Source organism: Apteryx mantelli, chromosome 2, assembly GCF_036417845.1.
Source record: "Apteryx mantelli isolate bAptMan1 chromosome 2, bAptMan1.hap1, whole genome shotgun sequence".
Lineage (NCBI taxonomy): Eukaryota > Metazoa > Chordata > Aves > Apterygiformes > Apterygidae > Apteryx > Apteryx mantelli.
Window position 1 is genome coordinate 9,639,667 of NC_089979.1, and position 9,559 is coordinate 9,649,225.

Here is a 9,559-nt window from a genome sequence, read left to right on the forward strand (position 1 = left end):
CGTGACATTTACTCTAAAAATGGTATCAGGGTTTGGCCTGTAGAAAATAAAAAACTGTTGGGATTCCTCACCTTTGGAATACAGGGTTGTTTTCCACAGTTGTGTGGTTTCACCCTTTCCCGTTTTCACCAGTTCTTGTGATGACACTTCCTCCTTTCTCCTACTGTTTCTGCCTATTCATCCTCGCTGATGGGCAGTTCCTTCCCAGGCAGCTTAGGTTTTCTTTTTTTGCTTAATTTCATTACAACACTCCTAGTCAACTTTAACATGTTACTCACTACACCTCTGTAAAGAATTTCTCTACCAGAGTACATATAGAAAGGGATTTTAAAACACAATAATATGAAAATAGGATGGCAAATTCTCTGTTTCAAAACACTGGCTACATCTCCAGTGATCTAGTCTCTGGGATCAAAGACTGGCTTCTCCCTTAGCTTTGTTCTCTCCAAGGGGATGAACCCTGCTCCCTCAGCCTCTCCTTGTAATGTCTTGTGTTCCAGTCCTCCAAGCATCGTAGGGACCCGACCCTGGACTCCCTCCAGTTCATCTCTCTTGTAGAGGCAAAACTGATTCTAAAGAATAAGGGGACTTGAAAGTTTTCTATTTCAACCAATAAAAATTGACAAACATCAGTTAAAAAAAAAGGTCAGTTCACAAAGAAATATTTTCCCAAAGATTTCAGACACCATCAAGATGAAATAGGTGATTTGCATAGCTGTCTAACTGCTGATGAAACCTGCTCTTGTGAGGACTTCCTAGCATGTTGCAATTCTCTGTGCAAACAGCAAATGTAGAAGTCTTGCTTCTAAAAACAGAAGTGTTGATGTAGAACAATACTTCAACTTTCAGTCTTTTGCTAAAAGTTGTTATGAAAGTACCCGGGTTGCCCAGGAAACCTGTGTCTATCAGCAGTAATTCCATTGCACATTTGTTGACACTTCTCAGGAATTGATACAAGATCTTTTTCATTTGTTTAGTATTGCAAGTATTTCTCATCTCTTTCATGTAGCAGCTGATGTCACACTGAAGTCTGAAGATTATGCCGACCTCCACAGAAATTAATGTTAATTTCTTGGCTGTATACAGATCTTCTGCAAAACAAAAAATATTGTTTGGATTTTTGCATGGAGATGATATTTCTAGAGAGGACTTTTGTGGTGTCCCAAGAATTTTTCCGGTTCATTTATTTTCTTGGTGGGAGTCAGTATGATACATAAACAATTTTAGGAGGATCGTCCTGATTTCCTTACTTTACACTCCTGCCTGACTCCTCTGTATAACCAAAGAAGCTTAAAGCAACTGCACAAAGATGGTAAAAATGAAGCTATCCAAAGTACTTGGTCTGTGATTTCCAACCTTGGAAAAATACCTCTGTAAAAAAAAAAAAAAAAAAAAAAAGGAAAAGGAAAAGGAAAGGGAAAGGGAAAGAAAAAAGCAAAGGAAAAAAAAAAGAAGCTACTCTCCTCATGCCAGGTGGGTGATGTAGGCAAAAATGAAAAGAGCAGAGTTATGGATCCAAAGAATAGTTTCACTAATGGTAAGACAAAGCCAAAGATAACATCTTCTACAAAACACAGACTGTTAAATGAATTAAAGAGTAACTTTGGTACAGTTTTAAGGAAAATGTTGCCATGTAGAAATGAAATAGGATTATTTTAATAATACAAAGTATTGATCAGCTTTTGAAAAATGAGCTGTTGAAACATACTAATACAAAATGTTATTGCAGACATTTTTCTTTGATTAGAAAACACACACTGAATTTCATCTCTATACTGCAAAAATGTACCAGAAAATAAAGAAAAAAATTAAGTAATTTACTGAAGAAGGAATAGCTGTCATTTCTTGAACTGAGAAACCTGACATAATATGCACTATCTGTGCCTGTAATGTCTGCGAATATTAAACATCCACTCCATTTTTTTTCCTGAAAATTTTGGACAAAAATGCATTTGTTTTCTTATATCTTGGGTAAATTAATGCATTTTGCTTCACTGAAGACAATAGACACAAAAACCTGAAAACAGCAAAAGCAATGCCTCTCAAGATCTCAAGGATTATGTGATTTCTGATGATTGATTCTAGCAGAGAGAATGTTTGCAACATACAGCTAAATTTTATTGCAATCAGTAAGTTATTTATTTCACTGATTTGTCTGGAACTCTGATTATTGAAATATGCATAAAACAAAGTGAATGCTTTATTTTTATTTCTTTGTAAACATGAAAATTGAATCTCAATGTAAGCAATTGTCTAATGACCTGGTGCAAAAGTATAAATAGCTACTCCAGCATTAAAAAAATAATAATATAGAATGAGTAAATGCAGTGTTACTCCTAATTATTATTATGTTACATATTGAATGAAAAAGTTCTTTCTGAGAATGTTTGAATCACTTAGACCTGAGGTTTTTGTAAATGTATGCAAAATTGACAAAACCCCCCCCCCAAAAAAAAGAATTATACTGATAAATATTACCATATAGTGATAGTGATTTAGTGAGCCAAATATTTTGTCTTTGAATTTCAGTAAGAATAAATGTTAAATTCAACCAGTCTGAGGATATGGAAAAAAAATTATGAAAAAGTTTTAGAGAATATAAATGAGGTTCTATTTCTATTACTTCCCTTCATCTTTCTCCCAAATCCTTTCTTTTAATACAATTTGGACACACTTGGTGAGTAAAAAATTGCTAATTTCAGGGTAACATCTGAACTTTATGCTTTGAGGATATTCAGGTCCAACCTTGTTTTGACTGGCTTTGCTTTCGGTTGAGAATAAGGAATCTCTGGTAATAGAATTAATGCAAAGCGTATTTAGCTCATCAGGTGAAAGCATGAATAGTAGATCTGTTATCAATTAACCGGTTTAATGAACTACTCAATACGTGAGGGATCTAAAGAGTTTTCTACATTCATATTAAAGAGTTATCTAGGGTCAGGGTCTAGAATATTTTTAGGTAACCTTTTCTCTTCTCTGCTGCTAACCCTTCAGAAATTCTACATTTTTGAATTAATTGTAAAGCAATCAGAATGTCTCAGAATGACAAAAGACATGGAGAAGTTTTTTTTCCTAAAGGTTATGACTGGGATTTTCCAAAGAAGTTAATTTTTAGTGTTAGCCAGAAGCCTCAAAAAAATAGCAGTCATTCCTGAGGACGTAAAAGTCTTTGAAGAAAATGAGACTTATTGGTTATATTCTGGGATACTTACATTTAACAAACAGGGAAATGAATAATTGAGAGGTTGAGGCCATGAAATCCACTGAAATAAAAGAAATTTCGTAAAGAATTTACCCGCTCAGGGAGAAGGAGTTTCAGAATCTGGAAGCCAAATCTTTTTGATCATAAAATTAAAACTGGGAAAACTACACATAGCCTCAACTGACCATGGCAAATCAGCGATTTTTAGGAGGCATTATCTCAAATATCACCTTTAGGTGGCAGAATACTTTCAGAAAATATATCAGAGCTGAAGCAACACATTGCACTGACCTGGGGCAGCAGGTAGAAATATGCAGTAGAACGGGCTTTGTAGGTGGTAAGACCTTTGAAGATCTTAGCAGGTATGTCAGGGTGGTCTAACTTTTTTTTTGAGCCGAAAGATTGGTATTTTTTATTGAATTAGCAGGTCTCAGACAACAGGACTATTTGCCATGGGATAAATCAAGGGCAGCTGGCTTCCCCTTTTAGATCTGAAAGAGTCCTGGAACAGCAAGGACGTACGCAGGGGGGGAAAACAGGAACCTAGGACACAGCCAGGTGAGCCAGAGATCCTGAAAAACAGACGACCACCCAACAAGATCCTGTGTTTAAGGAGACTTTCCTCCAAGAGTCTTAAGTGCTGACAGGAGAAATGAAGAGAAACCAAAAGGAGGTAGCCACTATATGCAGGATGAAGATGGAGGACACCTTCTCCTCTTGGGGCATTCAAGGACATGGGAAGTTTTGGAGTAAGAATTTTGTGACATGACCTTCTGGCGAGGAGTGGTCGGTTCCTGCAAATCCCCATGCAGCAGTTAGCTGGGCATGCCAGTGAAAGATAAATGCTCAGCATGTCCAACTGCCATAGGGGATGGTGGGTTATCCCTTTACACAGCAGTCCCTCCGTGCCTTTCAATGTTTTTGTGTTCACTCACAGTGAAATTTCCAGGTGGTGTCTGGGCCCATGCGTAATGAATATAAGCTGCCTGAACATGTGTTTTTCTTTGTCATCTTTTTCAGACTTCCCAAAAGTAGACAATGGATCTCCAGGGGAATGAGGATCACAGATGGAAAATAACTGGCATAGACTGAAGGTGACATGCCTTTCTATTCTGCACCACAGCTTGCTTAGCTGTAGCTGCTGTTTTCTAGATAATACAGCTATAAAAGACTGATTTCTTCTGAAATAGTTTATTTATTTTACTGTGAATTATTTAGGAAACCAGTCCCTAAAGAAGACACAGAAATTATCTTTTCCACCATCAGTAATAAATGAATTCTACAGAGACATACCAAGAGAGAAATTATTTACAGCCTTCTCTTCAGTAATTCATTAAAAAGAAAGGCAAAGAAAAAAGAAAAAGAAAGATGTTACAACATTCTTATCTTTATCAGCTTCCAGTGGTGGCACATGGCTTCATGGAGCCTGATTCAAAAACTCCTCCCCTGCTTTGATCACCCTCTGTAGCTGGTGGGAGCTGTGGATGAAGAAAGCTTGTGGTGTTAGCCACTCTGACCATCTGGAAGCTCTCCAGCTCTTATTCAGTCAACCATTCCCATCCCAAGCTGTTTTACCAGATGCTGAAAAGCATGTGCATCACTGAAAAAATGGTGATTTTTACCATATTTTGGTTGTTTAAATTTTGCTTAAAATCTTCATATCTGAAAATTGTTCTTTAAATTTAATGACATCCGTTTTCAGAAAAAGGAAAGTGCTTCCCAGCTGTGTACGTCATAGGATCCTAAGGGCATTTGTGGGCTGGATGTATAAAAATGCTCATGATAACTTGTTCGCCCTGTTTGAATGTACTGTTTCACAAAGGGCTCCTGCAACATACACAAAATATGGCAATATTTGGAAATAAAGTCTTAACTGATAAGTTTCACCACTTCCTTTTCTCAACTAGGATTTAGAAATTGTTTGTGTAAACCCCTCCTCTTAACAACTGACCATGTCCCTCAGCCAGACAGTTCTGTTTATTTTTTAGCACGTTACTGCTACCTCCTTCCATTCCTGCCCTTCCCATTGCAAGAAGGCTCATGAAAAGGCCCCATAGGCACTGGTCCAGAAGTGCATTACATAGAGTATCTCTAGCAATCAATGTGATCACTGATTCTGGAAGAGAATCATAAATCCCTTGTAGTATATATCTGAGAGCTGGTATCAGCAAAGAAACCACTGATTCTTGAACATGAAGTTTGCTGTCATGCTTGAAGGTTAATTTCTTTTGGTAGGCAATCTGATTAAAAAGGAACTGTCCTCTATTCTGTTCTGAAGAAATCACTTTTTTGCCAGTTTGGCTCTTCATAAGTCAAGACCTCATCCAGAATATTAAAGATTAAGATGGACGATGGCACATCTTGATTAAAGACCTTTCTATGTAAAAGTGGAGTCTTCTTCGTTGTGCTCAAGAGAATAAAAATGATGAGCAAATCAATTGCCAAGTGGAAGTATTATCAACCTGTGGAGGTCAGGTTCAGCTCTGAATATATTTGAAATATGCTGCAGAAAACAGCTTCAGGGAATTTTACTGAGAGCCATAAGTCTTTCATAAACCTCCAGCTAAAGCATGTCATTTCTCTGTCCTTTTGTTTGACTGATAGACCTTGCTCAGTGTGATCTGAATGTTTAGTAGGCCTACTCTCCTAGCACTGTCTAAGAAAAAGACTTGAAGGCTTTGCTGGTTTCACAGTATTCTCTGGCCTAAAATTCATGACATGTAATGAGACATAATCATTGGGGACCTAGATACTAGAGATAATGTTAAACATTGTCACGTTCAGTCCCTTGCTGCCAAATATACCTGAATAATTTTTCTCCTTGGTAATTTTCAACGAACCTTGTTTAGCTCAGAGCTGGTGATTTAACAGTTCTCAAGTACCTGATCTTTCATTTGTAACTATTAAACTTGATCCAGTTTCTATTCTGTTCCTCTAGATCATCTTATTTTACGAAATTCTCACCTCTGGTGTGTTGGAAATTCCTCTCAGCTTAGCCTCTTCAGAAAATGCGATTACCTACTCTCATCTACTTACCAAGTTATAAATGAACATATTGTGGAGGTATTCCACAATATTGTTGGTTCCATGCTTTAGCCTAACACTTCAACATCACTTGTTATCACCTCTAAGTTATTAAGAGATCTAACATTTAGATCCCCATCTTTTCCAGCTTAGCTGTTATTTTTGGTACTGCATGAATGCTTTTTGCTGATGTACAGTTCCCTCCAGATGATAAATATAATTTTATGAATACCTGAAGTTTTCTCTGTACCTTCTCCAGGAATTCTGAGGTGGGTCTGTTATTCTGAAAGTGAAGAATACCAAGGTGAGGCTTTTCTCACCTAGCTTAAGTTGTTGCTTTCCTGCCAGGACTTCCTCTGGATCATAAACTTAATCAGTTCATGGTCATTGAAACCCAAGCTGCCGTTTATGACATTGGCCACCAGTTCTTCTCTATTTGTGGACAGCAGATCAATTAGAGCATTCCTCAGGGTCAGCCGTTTGTGTCAGGAAATCGTCATCCATGTAGTCTAGGTACTTCCTGGATAGCTTGTAAAATAACATGCCTTCCCAGCACATTGGGGTGGCTGAAATCCCAAGAGGGGGAGGGCCTGTTAGTTGTTTGTAGAAAGCCTCATTGCACTACCTTGCCTGGGTCAGGCAGCCTGTAACAGAGCCCACCACAATGTCCCTGAAGTTTCTTTCACCTATTCTATTGTACCAGAGACTTTAAAAGCATGTCTTTCTCCAACCTCTAGTCCCACTCCCCTGTGAATCTTGTTTAAAGCCCCCTCATCAGGTTAGCAACATCAGTCATGCAAACATGACTCCCTTTCTCAATCAGGTAGATTCTGCCTCTTTTCTGTAGTGAAGTACTTGCTTCATTGTCCTTAGAGAAGTGAAACTACCAGTCTCCCCCAGATGCATGTCTGAGGTCCATACTAGGCCCCCAACTGTATGCCAGGTCATGAAATAAATCCTGTAACCTTGACTGTGAGAAGGGACTTTGCCACCTGCTAGAAAGGGTCATGTTCTTTGTCTTTGGGGTTTTTGCCCTATCTGAGAAGCAGAAAAGTCTCAGAAGTGGCAGCTATATTTGAAGATGATTTTCAGCAGAGGCAGATCCTGCATTGTCCTAGTGCTATTGGCCTTGGTGAAAGCAGCATGTCTGAGAAGGAGCAGATGGCAGGAGGCACGGGTGTCTGGCCATCAGCCGGGGCTGCTCCCCGAGACATGACTACTTATAGAGACAGGAAAGCTACTATCTGCAGCTGGACACCTTGAGAAACAAAGAGCTGGAGCCTGCCCGCAGGCAGTTGTAGGTAAGGGAGAAATTGTCACTGTTTGAAAAATAAAACTAAAAGAAATTGTGTCAAGGTTGGGGGACATAGAGTGAACAGAAAATGTTCTTTGCATAAGACACATACTTCTGCTCTGTTCTGCTTGTGCTGAAAGTTGACACCCAGAAGTTTCGCTAAGTTATGAAGGACGTGTTGTCTTTGAGCTGAAATTTAGAACTATCCTTTGTATTGAAACTGCAATGTCATGAGGATTTTGTATCTAATTGCAAGGATTTTCAGTCTTGGAGTCCATAAATCTCCTAAAACACAACTAATTAATTGCGATGTGATGAAGAAATCTTTGTGTTAGTCAAGAGCCTCTCCTGAGCAAGTCTGAGACTCTAGGCTCTGACACATGACCACTTCGGAGGCTGAAAATGATTTAATGTTAAGTCTTTATTAATAAAGCTGTTCTACCTGCATAATTCAGGTCTTCAGCTGCATCATAAGACTCAAAAACTATGTAGTGCAGTAACCAAAGTTCACTTGTTGCTCACAATTATGTTGAATGATGTGCTTTCCATGAGAAGAAGTGCTGTTATATGATGCTGATTTGCAATAAATAATCACTAAATGCTTCTCAATCCCAAGGTTAAAGCTGCTGATTTCTATAATATGGATTCCACTCCACTTGCCTCATCACTTGAAGGAACTGTACACCTGTATAAAAAATTAACAGAAAAGTCATTGGACGATTTAGACATGGAGTAAAATATGTTCAACTAATCCTGTCAATGATCTCAGTGGAGGACAGAAGCTTAGCTTCTTGCTGCTTTAGCTTTTTTTTATTAAAGTTTTTACATTTCTTTCATCTTTTGTCTGAAAAGTGAAGAAAACTTTTGTTTCTCGTATATGCTATTTTTGCTGGCTGTCCCTGGAGCAACGTTTCTCATCTTTAGGAGGAAAATGCCAATCTGTTTTGGGGACCAGGAAAGTGTTGCATGGGATAAGCATCTCCAAGAAATTCTTAGTATTTTGGTCCCTGTTCAGTAAGACATTTGAAAGCGTGCAGAAGCCATTCACTTCAAATGACTTCCTGAATCAGGATCTGAGTCACTTACTGGCATCTTAGGTTTTGTGTACAAACACATGTAACATTACAGTTGAGCTAAATGTAACCTTGGTGAAATGCTAACTATTTTGCTGCAATTACACAAATTAATGAATCTATCTCTTTATATTTTCCAAATTTCAGAAATAGGAATATTTTCTAAATCATTTTAAGGTAGTGATTACCTAACCAAATGTAAAGTTTAGGTCTTCTGCTTTACATTGAGTTTTATGAAAACCTTTCATTTAGAATTATTTAGTAATAACACAGAGTTATTACAGATGACACAAAATTAATAGATTAGTCAAATCTGGAGGTGACTGCAAAAAAACTTTAGAAGAACCCAAATAAGCTGCTTTAGCAATCAAAAAAAAAAAATGCTGAATGTAACCAACTGTTGATAAATGCAAAGTGATGCATAATATAGGAATAAATTTAAGCTAATTCTATATACTTTGCTAAATTGACCTGAACAATTCAGTAAAGACTCTTAATTTCCTTTGACTCTCAGATCAAGAAAAAAGGCAAACAAAATGAAAGTGTATGAAAGAAAGCAGAGAATATCATAACTTCTCTACTTAATGAGTGACCTCATCTTGACTGGAGTGCATTGTTCCTCATCTCATCTTAGGCAGGGTATTGTAGAACAGCTAGAGGACCCGAGAAGTGTGGTCAATGCTCCAATAACCTGGAATAAGGATCAAAAAAAGCCCCTGGAAAACAACAGAATTGTCTAGTATGGAAAAGGAATTACTAAATTAAGTCACAAAAAAAATATATTGATACTGAATAATCTGGAAAAGGTCAGAGAAGAAACGCTACTCCCACTACTTCAAAGGAAATGAATATGGGCATGTTAAATGAAGTTGAAACGAAATGAATTCAAAACTGCAAAGAGGGAATAAGTGCACTTTCCCGATGTAATTATCTGATAGAATCCTTTGCTTCAGGAAGTAATTGCAA